This window comes from Odontesthes bonariensis, chromosome 21 (genome assembly GCF_027942865.1).
Source record: "Odontesthes bonariensis isolate fOdoBon6 chromosome 21, fOdoBon6.hap1, whole genome shotgun sequence".
Classification (NCBI taxonomy): domain Eukaryota; kingdom Metazoa; phylum Chordata; class Actinopteri; order Atheriniformes; family Atherinopsidae; genus Odontesthes; species Odontesthes bonariensis.
The window spans coordinates 32,559,307-32,572,857 of record NC_134526.1 but is presented as its reverse complement, the minus strand read 5'-3'; positions in this window follow the sequence as shown (position 1 = coordinate 32,572,857).

Sequence of the window (13,551 nt, the reverse complement as noted above, 5' to 3'; positions counted from 1 at the left end):
ATCGCCTGTCCATCACCTGTCCATCACCTGTCCATCGCCTGTCCATTACCTGTCCATCGCCTGTCCATCATCTGTCCATCACCTGTCCATCACCTGTCCATCACCTGTCCATCATCTGTCCATCGCCTGTCCATTACCTGTCCATCACCTGTCCATCATCTGTCCATCATCTGTCCATCACCTGTCCATCACCTGTCCATCATCTGTCCATCATCTGTCCATCACTTGTCAAACGCCTGTCCATCATCTGTCCATCATCTGTCCATCACCTGTCCATCACCTGTCCATCATCTGTCCATCATCTGTCCATCGCCTGTCCATCGCCTGTCCATCGCCTGTCCATCGCCTGTCCATCATCTGTCCATCACCTGTCCATCGCCTGTCCATCACCTGTCCATCACCTGTCCATCGCCTGTCCATCATCTGTCCATCATCTGTCCATCACCTGTCCATCGCCTGTCCATCACCTGTCCATCGCCTGTCCATCGCCTGTCCATCATCTGTCCATCACCTGTCCATCGCCTGTCCATCACCTGTCCATCACCTGTCCATCGCCTGTCCATCATCTGTCCATCATCTGTCCATCACCTCTCCATCATCTGTCCATCACCTCTCCATCACCTGTCCATCGCCTGTCCATCACCTGTCCATCGCCTGTCCATCGCCTGTCCATCATCTGTCCATCACCTGTCCATCGCCTGTCCATCACCTGTCCATCACCTGTCCATCGCCTGTCCATCATCTGTCCATCATCTGTCCATCACCTCTCCATCATCTGTCCATCACCTGTCCATCGCCTCTCCATCATCTGTCCATCACCTGTCCATCACCTGTCCATCACCTGTCCATCACCTGTCCATCGCCTGTCCATCGCCTGTCCATCATCTGTCCATCGCCTGTCCATCGCCTGTCCATCATCTGTCCATCACCTGTCCATCACCTGTCCATCATCTGTCCATCGCCTGTCCATCGCCTGTCCATCATCTGTCCATCACCTGTCCATCATCTGTCCATCGCCTGTCCATCGCCTCTCCATCATCTGTCCATCACCTGTCCATCGCCTCTCCATCATCTGTCCATCACCTGTCCATCATCTGTCCATCGCCTGTCCATCATCTGTCCATCACCTGTCCATCGCCTGTCCATCACCTGTCCATCATCTGTCCATCACCTGTCCATCACCTGTCCATCATCTGTCCATCACCTGTCCATCACCTGTCCATCATCTGTCCATCGCCTGTCCATCACCTGTCCATCATCTGTCCATCACCTGTCCATCGCCTGTCCATCACCTGTCCATCACCTGTCCATCGCCTGTCCATCACCTGTCCATCATCTGTCCATCACCTGTCCAACGCCTGTCCATCGCCTGTCCATCACCTGTCCATCACCTGTCCATCATCTGTCCATCACCTGTCCATCACCTGTCCATCACCTGTCCATCGCCTGTCCATCACCTGTCCATCGCCTGTCCATCATCTGTCCATCACCTGTCCATCATCTGTCCATCGCCTGTCCATCACCTGTCCATCACCTGTCCATCACCTGTCCATCACCTGTCCATCATCTGTCCATCGCCTGTCCATCACCTGTCCATCACCTGTCCATCACCTGTCCATCACCTGTCCATCATCTGTCCATCGCCTGTCCATCACCTGTCCATCACCTGTCCATCACCTGTCCATCATCTGTCCATCACCTGTCCATCATCTGTCCATCGCCTGTCCATCACCTGTCCATCACCTGTCCATCACCTGTCCATCGCCTGTCCATCATCTGTCCATCGCCTGTCCATCACCTGTCCATCACCTGTCCATCACCTGTCCATCATCTGTCCATCGCCTGTCCATCACCTGTCCATCACCTGTCCATCACCTGTCCATCATCTGTCCATCACCTGTCCATCACCTGTCCATCACCTGTCCATCATCTGTCCATCATCTGTCCATCGCCTGTCCATCACCTGTCCATCAGCTGTCCATCACCTGTCCATCATCTGTCCATCACCTGTCCAACGCCTGTCCATCACCTGTCCATCATCTGTCCATCACCTGTCCATCAGCTGTCCATCACCTGTCCATCATCTGTCCATCACCTGTCCATCACCTGTCCATCATCTGTCCATCATCTGTCCATCGCCTGTCCATCACCTGTCCATCACCTGTCCATCGCCTGTCCATCACCTGTCCATCATCTGTCCATCACCTGTCCAACGCCTGTCCATCGCCTGTCCATCACCTGTCCATCACCTGTCCATCACCTGTCCATCGCCTGTCCATCACCTGTCCATCATCTGTCCATCATCTGTCCATCGCCTGTCCATCACCTGTCCATCATCTGTCCATCATCTGTCCATCACCTGTCCATCACCTGTCCATCACCTGTCCATCATCTGTCCATCACCTGTCCATCACCTGTCCATCGCCTGTCCATCACCTGTCCATCATCTGTCCATCATCTGTCCATCACCTGTCCATCACCTGTCCATCACCTGTCCATCACCTGTCCATCATCTGTCCATCATCTGTCCATCGCCTGTCCATCACCTGTCCATCACCTGTCCATCACCTGTCCATCGCCTGTCCATCATCTGTCCATCATCTGTCCATCACCTGTCCATCATCTGTCCATCACCTGTCCATCACCTGTCCATCACCTGTCCATCATCTGTCCATCATCTGTCCATCGCCTGTCCATCACCTGTCCATCAGCTGTCCATCACCTGTCCATCATCTGTCCATCACCTGTCCATCAGCTGTCCATCACCTGTCCATCATCTGTCCATCGCCTGTCCATCGCCTGTCCATCATCTGTCCATCACCTGTCCATCACCTGTCCATCATCTGTCCATCGCCTGTCCATCACCTGTCCATCACCTGTCCATCATCTGTCCATCATCTGTCCAACGCCTGTCCATCACCTGCCCCCCCTGGGGTACTTCCTGCTGCCCTGCGCCTCATTTAGCCACACTGACTCTCTCTCATCAACAAAGCCTGCAGCTTCCTGTCTTCTCTAAAAATCTCCTCTCTTCTTTCTCTGACTCTGTGCCTTGACACTCGTGTTGTGCAGGTTTAAGGACAGCAACCCAACACACAGCCATGTGAAAATGTCTTTTTAAAAATGTCCAATGGATTAGCCACAGAGCAACACCTCAATGACCACAAATGGTCCACAGGCTTGAGTAACACTTCAGTGTATAAACTGAACTATAAGAAACAAAATGAGTCCATGTGGGGCCTGTTGGTGGACTGATGAGGACCAGTCTGAAACATGGAGTTGAAACCGCTGTGGTCTTTGTTGTTCTGGCTGGATCAATCAGAACTAAAGTGTGTTCTGTACTGCCGGTTTGATTCAGAGGGAATATAGAAGTGCAGCATGTGTTTTACCCCACAGACTCTCTGAGAGGCAGCATGTCCTTAGAAAGTCTTAGGACCAGCCAAGCCTGACTTAATGCACATAAAACATGATCTGATAGATGGAAAACTCCCATCCAAATATCTGCTTTTGAATTGTCCTTTCTTACTGCTACATGCTGTTAGTTCTTCTTCTCCTGCAACACAACCTGTGTGCAGTCGCACATGGTGTCTCACAGCCCTCCCTCCGGTTAGATTGCTATCACTGCAAGTTACCAAACATTTATGGCCATTAACAACCTTCAACTTCTTAATGGATTAACATTAGATTTTTAAGTAAAACAAACGAAATGGAGAGAAGGACAATGACAGTAAGTCAAAATATAATCATTTATTGGTAGATTTTTCTCTGTAATCAACGTAAGTTTAGTTTAGTTTATTAACTTATTTGACAGGGGCCATGTACAAGACAGTTCTAGTACCAGAGTTAGCTAAAAAGCTAATTTACATTTGTGGTCCCTGGGCAGGGAACTAAAACACACACACATACAAACACACGTTAAAAACATAGACAATACATGCCCTTCTGTTGCCACTACAAGGAACACACTAGAAGCTGCAACAACATCATACTAAAACATAAAACCATATACAATCACATTATCACATGACAAGCAATACACACACAAAATGATACACATACCATATGGCAGTGCTTACTGCAACACAGCACATTGATTAATGGTCACATCTTTGATCAGCCTTTAGCCATGTCTTTAGTGATCGTTTAAATTGGTTAAAACTTGTACTGTTCCTGATATGAACTGGAATTACATTCCATTTTTTAACTGCACTAACAGAGAAAGCTGATTGACCAAAATAAGTCTTCCTGTAACCCCCATAACAATCACCTCTCACAGAGGCCCTTGAGACTCTTAATTTATCTCTGCAGAGTGATATACATTGCTTAAGAGGTGGTGGTGCAAGATCATTAATAATTTTATACATTAAACACATGTCAGCAAAACAGATAAAACTATCAAAGGACAGTAAGTTGTACTTTGAAATTATAATACAGTGATGATACCTTCTTGGCTTTTTGTCCAAAACCTTAAGAGCCATTTTGTAGAGAGTGGCTAATGGTTGTATGGTGGTCACACCTGCCTGTGACCAACTAGTAGAACAGTATGACAGATGTGAAAAAATCATTGAATGTAAAAACAGTTTAGCCGCAGGAAGTGGCAACTGGTGTCTAATATGCCTAAAGTTCACTAAACTAGCCCTGACACATTTTGATGTCTTCTTAATGTGCTTTTTAAATGATAAATTAGAGTCAATGATAACACCCAGATACTTAAAATTGTCCACAGTTTTTATGCCCTAAATAACGTAAATAACTAACTCCTTCAATCGAAACCTTTCTGTAGTTTAAAGCTGTATGAAAATGTTGCTTAGTTGCAGGACTAAAACATAACAATACATATACATTGGGCCTCATGCAAGAACATTTTCGTATTTTTATTCTAAATTTCTCTCACTTTTTTCATACGGTCTTGTACGAACATGCCACGTCAGATTCAACAAACGCTCTTAACTTCAGAAAAAGTGTGTAAACGACCTGCGTAAATGATGAATGCCACCCGTGCGTACTTAAGTTCATGTGCACGAGGATATTAGATCTGCATACTCCACGCCCAAAATGATACCATATAAGGCTGTGCTTCCTCTCTGCTGTGCCAGGAAGTGTTGAGTCATGAGAATGGCATCCAGGCACACGGCATGAAAGTCCCTCTTAATTTGTACTTGTTGGACAGCGGTGTATGGGAATCTGATGTACCATGGGTGATAAACTGATGAGAGCTTTGATGACCAAGGGGAGCGCACGACTCACAGAGGACTGGGACACCCCCGATCTGTCTCCCATCTCCCTCTGAAAGGTTCCAGTGGCCAAAAATCCAAGGCTGGTGAGGACCTGGAGGTGTGGTGGATTTGGGTTTGATCGGCGTGTTTCTCTCTGGAGTTGTGGCTCCAGCAAGCTGCAGATTTGCAGCAGCACAGTGCTTGGCAATTTAAATTGCGATGTGAGGCATTCGTCTGTCTACGCAAGGATATCTACACGTCTCGGAGCACACGCTCTCTTCCAAGAGCCTGACGCGCTAAGGCATCCAAAAGTAGCAAATCAGCCGCTGGTTACGCTTCCCATTGACCTTGTTATATACAGAGTCAGATTAACCTTCAATTAGTGCATAATTTAAGTCAAACAGAATAATGTCAGCATAATTATGGGGTATAATGTATATTTATTTATGTTTGCTTCAAAGTAATTAAATATAAAATCCATTAGTCAAGCAAACTTGATTGGAATAACAGCGGACTGTTTTAGGAAACTCCTACGACAGGTCTGGATCACTGTAAATTCTGTTAAAAAGATTGGACAATGTGCAAATTCTCTTAAATCAGTCGTACGCACGATTTAAGAACAAATCTGTGCGTACGAATGGTTGTTGCATGAGGCCCAATGATCTTATAATGGTGTCTTGTTAGCAAGACGGCTGACATGTAACACATGCAGTCACCACAGCTGCTGATGTGGCCCATAACAGATGCTACTTGGTTATTCTGCAGCATCTCTCCTCGTGATATCAATCCTCTGAATCCAGATCAACTAGCATCTCTCTGAGGCTCCAGTAGCTCCAGCTCAAGCTTCCTATGAATGTTGGTGTCAGTATCCTAGCACCCATCTGAAGGCTAACAAAGAGATGACAGCTGCAGCGAGGAACTGAAAACCTGCCTCTCACTTAGGTTTTAAATGTTTTATTTGCTCTCAAAGTCGAGCATGTTGTGCACTGGAAAATAGTCCAAACAATAAGCTGCTGTCTTTGTCAGGCTGCAACTCCAACTATTCTCTAATATCTCATTACCTTGGTTGCAGAGAAGGGAACTGTACCTCTCAAGTATTAACTGTAACCATGACAAGGACATGTTCACCCATAAAGCATGCATTAAACATATTTGTGTTGATGTAGGCACCAGAGTATTCTAAATGTTAGGATAAATGAATCTCCTGTTCCTCAGTGGTTCAGTCCTCTCAGCACACACAGCAACTCTGCCAGATGTAGCTGAGCACAAAGAAGAAGCTCAATGTAAAATAAAGAATAATTAAGACTTGTTTGGTTCCTGCCATGCACTAAATTAAGACCCGTGTCATGTAAACCACACCAAACCTTCCTCATTCCATTTTGGAGTGCACTTGGAGGATGTTCATTCAGCCATTTTATTTTGTTAATGAGCTAAACACACACAAAGCTATTTTATTTAACAGTTGAAGCTGACAAGCTGTTATGATTACCATGACCTGGACTGAGAATCTTCAGTTTCACATCAGTTCAGTTGTTGAATGTTCTGGCTTTGTAGGACATGCTGCACAACATTTTATTATTTTTCCTGAAGTATTGGAAAAATAATCTGAGTCAGTCCTCCGTTTCAGCTCCTTTTCAGCCAGCTTGAATTCTTTGAGGACTTCACTAATAGAAACAACATTCTTCTTGGATCAGGATCCATCTTTCTTTGACAGCAGCTGACTGATCAGCTCTGCAGGACGCAGTCTCGTCATGGAGCGCTTTGTTCACTTTGGGAACTCAGATTGAGATCCGGACTGTTTGCTGGTCATGTCATTGAGCTGATATGTCTTTCCTGAAGAAAAGATTGGCCGCTCTTTGCTCTGTGGAGAGATGCATCATCATCCTGAAAATGAGCTCCTTTGGATTGATGGAATGAGTCCAAAATGTCAGAATCCAGCTGTGCATCTCCTGTAGAGGTGATGGCTGCCATCTCCCCTGGTCCTTTGCCTGCCATCAGCCCCATTCAGGCCCGCCGATAGGGGGGGACAAACGGGTATCTTGTCCCGGGCCCAGGAATGGGGGGGGGGCCATAAGTGGGCCCCCATGAAGTTGCGATTAATTATTGTATGTTTCCTTCAAAATGTGTTGATTTGGGGAAGAAAAGTGCTTTATTTGCATTTAATAAATGACTTCTGGGTCGTTTGCCTTCATTGACCTTAAAAACAGGGCCAAATACCCCCGATCACCCTTATTCCAAAAATGGTTTGGTCTTTGATTACGGAGAAGAAGAAAAAACGACATCATTTGACCATAAGCGGTCATTGCGCGTTATTCGAAAATGCACAAATCAGGAGCGCAGAAAAGAAAAGAAAGGCGAAAAAAAAACGAAGAAGCCAAGAGCCTGAGGGGTTCTCTACAGAAATATTCCAAGAAAGAGTCAGATGATGCAGCAGCCGGTAGTACAGGAGGCAGCTGTGCAGCAGAGCCAGGTAAGACACGGCCAACTTTTCCCAGCCCCGTGTGAGAATCATCCCCGGTCAGCTGATGACAGCCAGTGGAACGCGGCTCTGGTTTAACCTTATTTTGTTTAAAATAAGCCAGTATAGACATGGCAACGTGTGAAATTGCCATTTAGATAGAGTTGAATATAACGAATGGGTTATAAACGTGACGTTTTGGGGTAGCCTGTAACTTTCGTTTAGACTGATTTAACTTGACACTCGCCAGATGAATGGGCTCCGCCTTGTTCCCCGAACATTCTCAGAAAGTTCAGCGGACATACACGCGGGTCTGGCGATAAATAAAAGTACCCTTAACATGATTCCCTTGGTCAAGTGAAAAATGGTTGATGAAATGTGCAGTTTATGAGCCCTAAATGAATAAAATAGCGTGAGTTTTATTGTGGTAGGATTTTGAAAGCCATAACTCCACTCAGTCCATATCCACATCCAGGCAAAGTGGTAAATAATCCTTTTGGTTTATCCATCGATCAGATGACGTGTTGTGTTTGGGAGCAGAGCCAGGGAATTCTGTGTTAAAGTCAGTCCTCAACAATCTCCCTCGATGTCCAAGCAGCTAATATTAAAGAGTTGGAGGGGGAGGTGGCATTCATGCGTTCCTCTTGGAACAATTTTTTGAAAGAGGCAACTGCTGTTGCCACCGACATGGGCATCAGTGCCAAGATTGAAGTGAAGTCCCGAAAGAGGAAGCGCTTTTTTGATGAGCAAGAGACAGAGACAGAGACAGAGGTGCAAAGCCCAGAGGACCTATTTCGGGACAAAGTGTTTAATGCTGCAATGGACAGTATAATGTCCCACTAAGAAACAAGATTTAAATCCATGCAGCAGATCTGCAGTGAGTTCTGTGTCATCTGGCAATTCAGGGAGATGTCAGAGGAGAGCATCATGGAAGCGTGCAAAAAAAACTCACTGAAAAGTACAAGAGTGACCTAACAGAGTCCCTTCAGGACCAAATCCTGCACATTAAAAAAATATACTGCACAACATTCCAAGGAAATCTTGGACTCCTGGATCTTCTTAATGCCATTTACAAAATGGGGCTACAGAGCATTTATGGGGACCTCTGCATCTTGCTCAGGATCTTCCTGTCCCTGCCTGTGACTGTGGCTGGAGGTGAGCGGGCCTTCAGTAAAATGAAGCTTATAAAAAACTACTTGCGCTCAAACATCTCGCAGGAGAGGCTCAGTGGGCTGGCAATGCTTTCTATAGAGCGCAAACTGACAAAGAAGCTGGACTGCAATGACATTGTTGATGACTTTGCCACCACAAAAGTCTGGCATGGCATTTCGCACCTAAATAAAAAAGTTGAAAGATGTTAAAATGTTGAAATAAAATGTTTGTTGAGTAATTGAATATTTCTTGAATTCCCGTCATTTAACTCATTGAGTGCCAGCCATTTCCAAATTCAGAACATCCCAGTGCCAGGATTTTTTCAGCATTTGAGGGTTTTTTCAAGACCCATAGAAAATTAAGTTCTATGTCCATGTCAAAAACAAACATACCAAAAGAAAGTTCAGACTTTCCTTTATCATCAGAAAAAAACATTTGTTTTCTACCCATTTCCATTCTTTAGTAATTGTCTCCAGAACATGGTTGGGCATCACTAAAAATGCTGACTTCTGACAAAAAGTTGAGAAAAATCGGGTTTTTGTGACAACCAACATTTCAAGCAGAAAATGTCTTCGATCATAATTATTTTTGCTTCAGTGTCATCTCAAACACCATGAAAAGTCATCCTATTGTATAATGCACCAAAAATAACACAGACAACATTTTTTATAAATATAAAAATACAAATTTATTACTACAACCATGTAAAGATTCTTGGAAAACTGAACAGTTCATTTACATGTACGCTGTAGCAGATACATAAACATAACACAATAAACATTTTTTCAAAAGTAAAGTGCATGCCCCCCACCCCCCAGCAGGGCACAACTAAAGTCATAACATTATAAGAAACACTGTAAACATTTCAGTCATAACTGTAGAGCTTCTAGTCTCTCTCCATCTGTGTGTGTGTGTGTGTGTGTGTGTGTGTGTGTGCACCTACAGCAGAGCAGACACATATGTAAACACTATACACTCCATGTAAACCTTTCACAAAAAAACAAAACAAAAAAAAATACACTTTTAGCAGCTGTGTGTGTGTCTTCACCCACCCCTACATAATAAGTCCTCCTAGTGTGGTAGTCTGTGAAACACTGCCCCGGATGCAAGGGAACACTACAGGTCTTGCAACACAGTCTCGTCTCACTCCTCTGGCCTCTACGTACACAGACCCTACACTTCCGTCTCAGTTTTCCCGGCAGCCGTACAAGTATGTGCTTGGGTAGGGCACCATCTAGCCTGCTCTCTGGGTCACAATTATACGGAACTCTTGGTGTATGCCTGCCTTCATCCAAGTCCCCAGTTTCCTCAAAACCCCCACCTGCACCCTCCTCCTCAACCTCCTCCTGCATCTGCTCCCCTTCCCCATGCTCTTCCACCCTCTGCTTCACTGTCCAGGACTTCACAACCCTGCGTGTGAACTCCAAGAGAGTTTTACACTTTCCTGGGTACCTGGCTCTGTAAAGGACAAATGCATTGAATATGCAAAGCTGGAACAGATAGGCTACAAATTTCTTGGACCAGTTCTATGTTCTACGCATGAAGGGGTAATAGGCAATGTTTTGGTCCAGTTTGTCCACCTCATTCATGTTGGAGTTGTAGGCTACCACACACTCCGGCTTGAACTGCTCAACCTTGTTCCTCTGCCCCCTCTGCCATACCTCAACTCTTTGCATTCTATCTTGGTGGCAGGTTGTTACCATCTTCACCACCCCTTTGTCCTGCCATGCAGTAACCATCACCCTGTCATTGTGCAGCATAATTCTCCCCCCAACCTCCAAGCTATTCTTTGTCACCTCCCTGATGACATTGGGCTCCCCCTATTTGCCCTCAGTGTGCCAGAGACGTTGGTTTTTGCCTCCAGGAGACGCTCACACAGTGAAACAGAATTATAAAAGTTGTCCATGAACAATGTGTAACCGTGACCTGGCAGACGATCCAGGAGGTTGAACACAATCTCTGTCAAGGTACTAGCTTCCCCGACATAGGGCAGCATATTGAAACAGTAACCTGTGGCAGAGTCACACAAAATGTAGGATTTTATCCCGTATTTTACAGGCTTTTAAGGGTTGTACACCCTAAATGCCAACCGCCCCCTCAACAGCATCATCCCCTCATCAATGCAAATGTTTTGCTTTGGTTGGTACAGTTCTTTGAATTTTCCCACTATGTAATCTAACACAGGGCGTACCTTGTACATTTTGTCATTAGGGTTCTGTTCTGCATTGTTGTTGAAATGGAGGAACTTCCATATGATTTGGAATCGGTTCCTTGGCATGGTTTTGCTAAAGTAAGGTGTAGCATCTACTTCATCAACACTCCAGTACAAGTGAAGACTAGGCTTTTTGACACAGCCGATAAGAAATGTAAGACCAAGAAATATTTTAAGTTCTGGCACGGACACTGGTTTCCATGCCTTACCTCTGCTATGTGGTAGCTGTTCAGGGTGTGCATCAAAGTACTGACCAGTATACAGGTTTGTCTGTGCCACAATATTATTGAGCAGTTCATCAGTGAGGAACAAGGCCAGGAAGTCGGCTGGTTGGTCGCTGTCCAGCGCATTCTGGGGTCCAGGAATGGCGGTAAATGGAATCTGACTCGGTTGCCAGTCATCCTGACGCCAACCCCCTGTATCCGTGCCCTGCTTGGAGGCTCTGCCTGATGTGCGACCTGTAAATTATATATATGTATCATACACAATTGCCATGACAATAATTTATTACTGTGGTTGGATGCACAGATTTATATAAAATGATATAGGCCTACCTTTATTTTTTGATTTGGTAGCAGGCCTGGGGGTGGGAGCTCTGCTTGAAGCACCATCTATAAATTAGACATACATACAATTTTCATACCATTTTAGTGTAAGCTGTAGCAGTTACAAAAACAAATCCAAAAGATGCTTTGGTGCAGGAACAGGAGGGGCTAAATGTAGGCAGACACTAACACAGGAGAGCAATCAATGTTATCAAAACAATGAAATTCAAAAGATGCCACGCGAAGTAATGAAAAAGAGGGGCTACAAGTAATCTTGGAACTAAATATTGAACTGGAACGCACAATTGCATTTATTGAATACCATCACCCAAAATCGCTAACACAAGAAGACATCAGTAACACGTCTTACCTGTATTCGCCGCTCCGTCACATGGAGTGGGTGTCTCAGACCGACCAGATGCGTCTGTGAAATGATAATTGCTTCACGTCAGTACAAGAACTAGTAAAAGAATCAGAATATGAACTGACTGAACTAGCATGTGCGGGAAAAGGAACATGCATCAGCATTCAAAACAAACTGATGAACTTTAGCTCAACTCACCTGTAGTATATCGTCCTGATGCACGAGAGGCTCTTGTTCTTGAGGTAGAAGGCTGAGGGGAAGAAGACCTGCTGCTAGCAGCAGATGACGGTAACCAATCGTCGGTTGAATCTGGATCAGCTTCGCTGAAATCCGATCCATCAGGGGAGGGACTCCGACGGGTGCTAGTGCTGGGAGGCGCACTGACCAAACCTTTTGCCATGCTCTGCTCCAGCGTAAGCTGTTTGAAGTAGCTTGATGGCCGACCCTTCTTACTGCGCCGTCTTGCCATGGTGTCTGAGACGTTTCTCTGTTTATCGTTTCTTTAAATAGACAACGCGTCTTCTTCGCACACTTTCTCCAAACACGAAAACACAAAATACTGCCCCCTAGATTGTTACGGATATCCTTGTGATTACAACTCTAATTTTTTTACACAAGCTAGATCAGTTGATTACCTCCCCCCTCCCATAAAAAAACGCAATTGGCGCGATAACGCGTCTTTGGCACTGTGAGTTACTATTGGAAAAAACGCGTTTGCACGTTCATGGCACTGAATGAGTTAAGGGTAGGAGAGACTGGGAAAGTAGAGTTGGGTGTGGGTGGGTTGATACGGGGGGCCCATTCAGAGAATTTTGTCCCGGGCCCAGCCAAACCTGTCAGCGGCCCTGGCCCCATTTCATCACTGATGGTGGAAATGTGCTGGTTTCCTTCAGCCAGTCATCTTTCTGTGTTTCATTGGAGCAAACTAAAGTTCCAGCATCGTCTCCTTGGTGATTCATCTCTGAGTCTCTCTTGCACCCAACCATCCACAGTCCATGGCTGCTTCTCTTCAGCCCGCTGTGACCTGCTTTTCTTCTCTTTAGGGGTTAGTGATGCTTTCCTTTGGCTTCTCTGGATGGAAATCCATTTCCCTCAGTCGGGTTCTTACAGTTGGCTCACAAACATTGGCTCCTGTTTCTGACCAATAGGGTTTCATTTCTTTTGTTGAACATTTTCTATTTTCAGACATATCCCTTTAAGTTTTCTGTCCTGACTCTCTGACGTCTTCCTTGGTCGACCTGTATGTTCCCCTTTACAACCTTCTCATTTTGTTTGGACCTCAGACCCAGCTGACAGGGAACATCCAACATCTTTTGCCACACTGAGTTGAATTACCTTCTTGAAGGAGTTTTAGAATCCATTGTTTCCACTGACAGTTGGGGCCATGTTTCCTGTCAGTTATTTGGGTGCATCAGCTCTGCAGGGCTCTCTTTTAAATGCAGACTCACTTGATTTAATAACAAACCGTTAGATATATTATTCTATTTCTTGTAAGACATGATAAAGCCTAAATATTTGGCTATTAAATAGGATAGTTGTATCATATCATTGTTTTTTTTACAAAATAAAACTGAATGAATACATTTCATTCATTCATAATCCCAAAA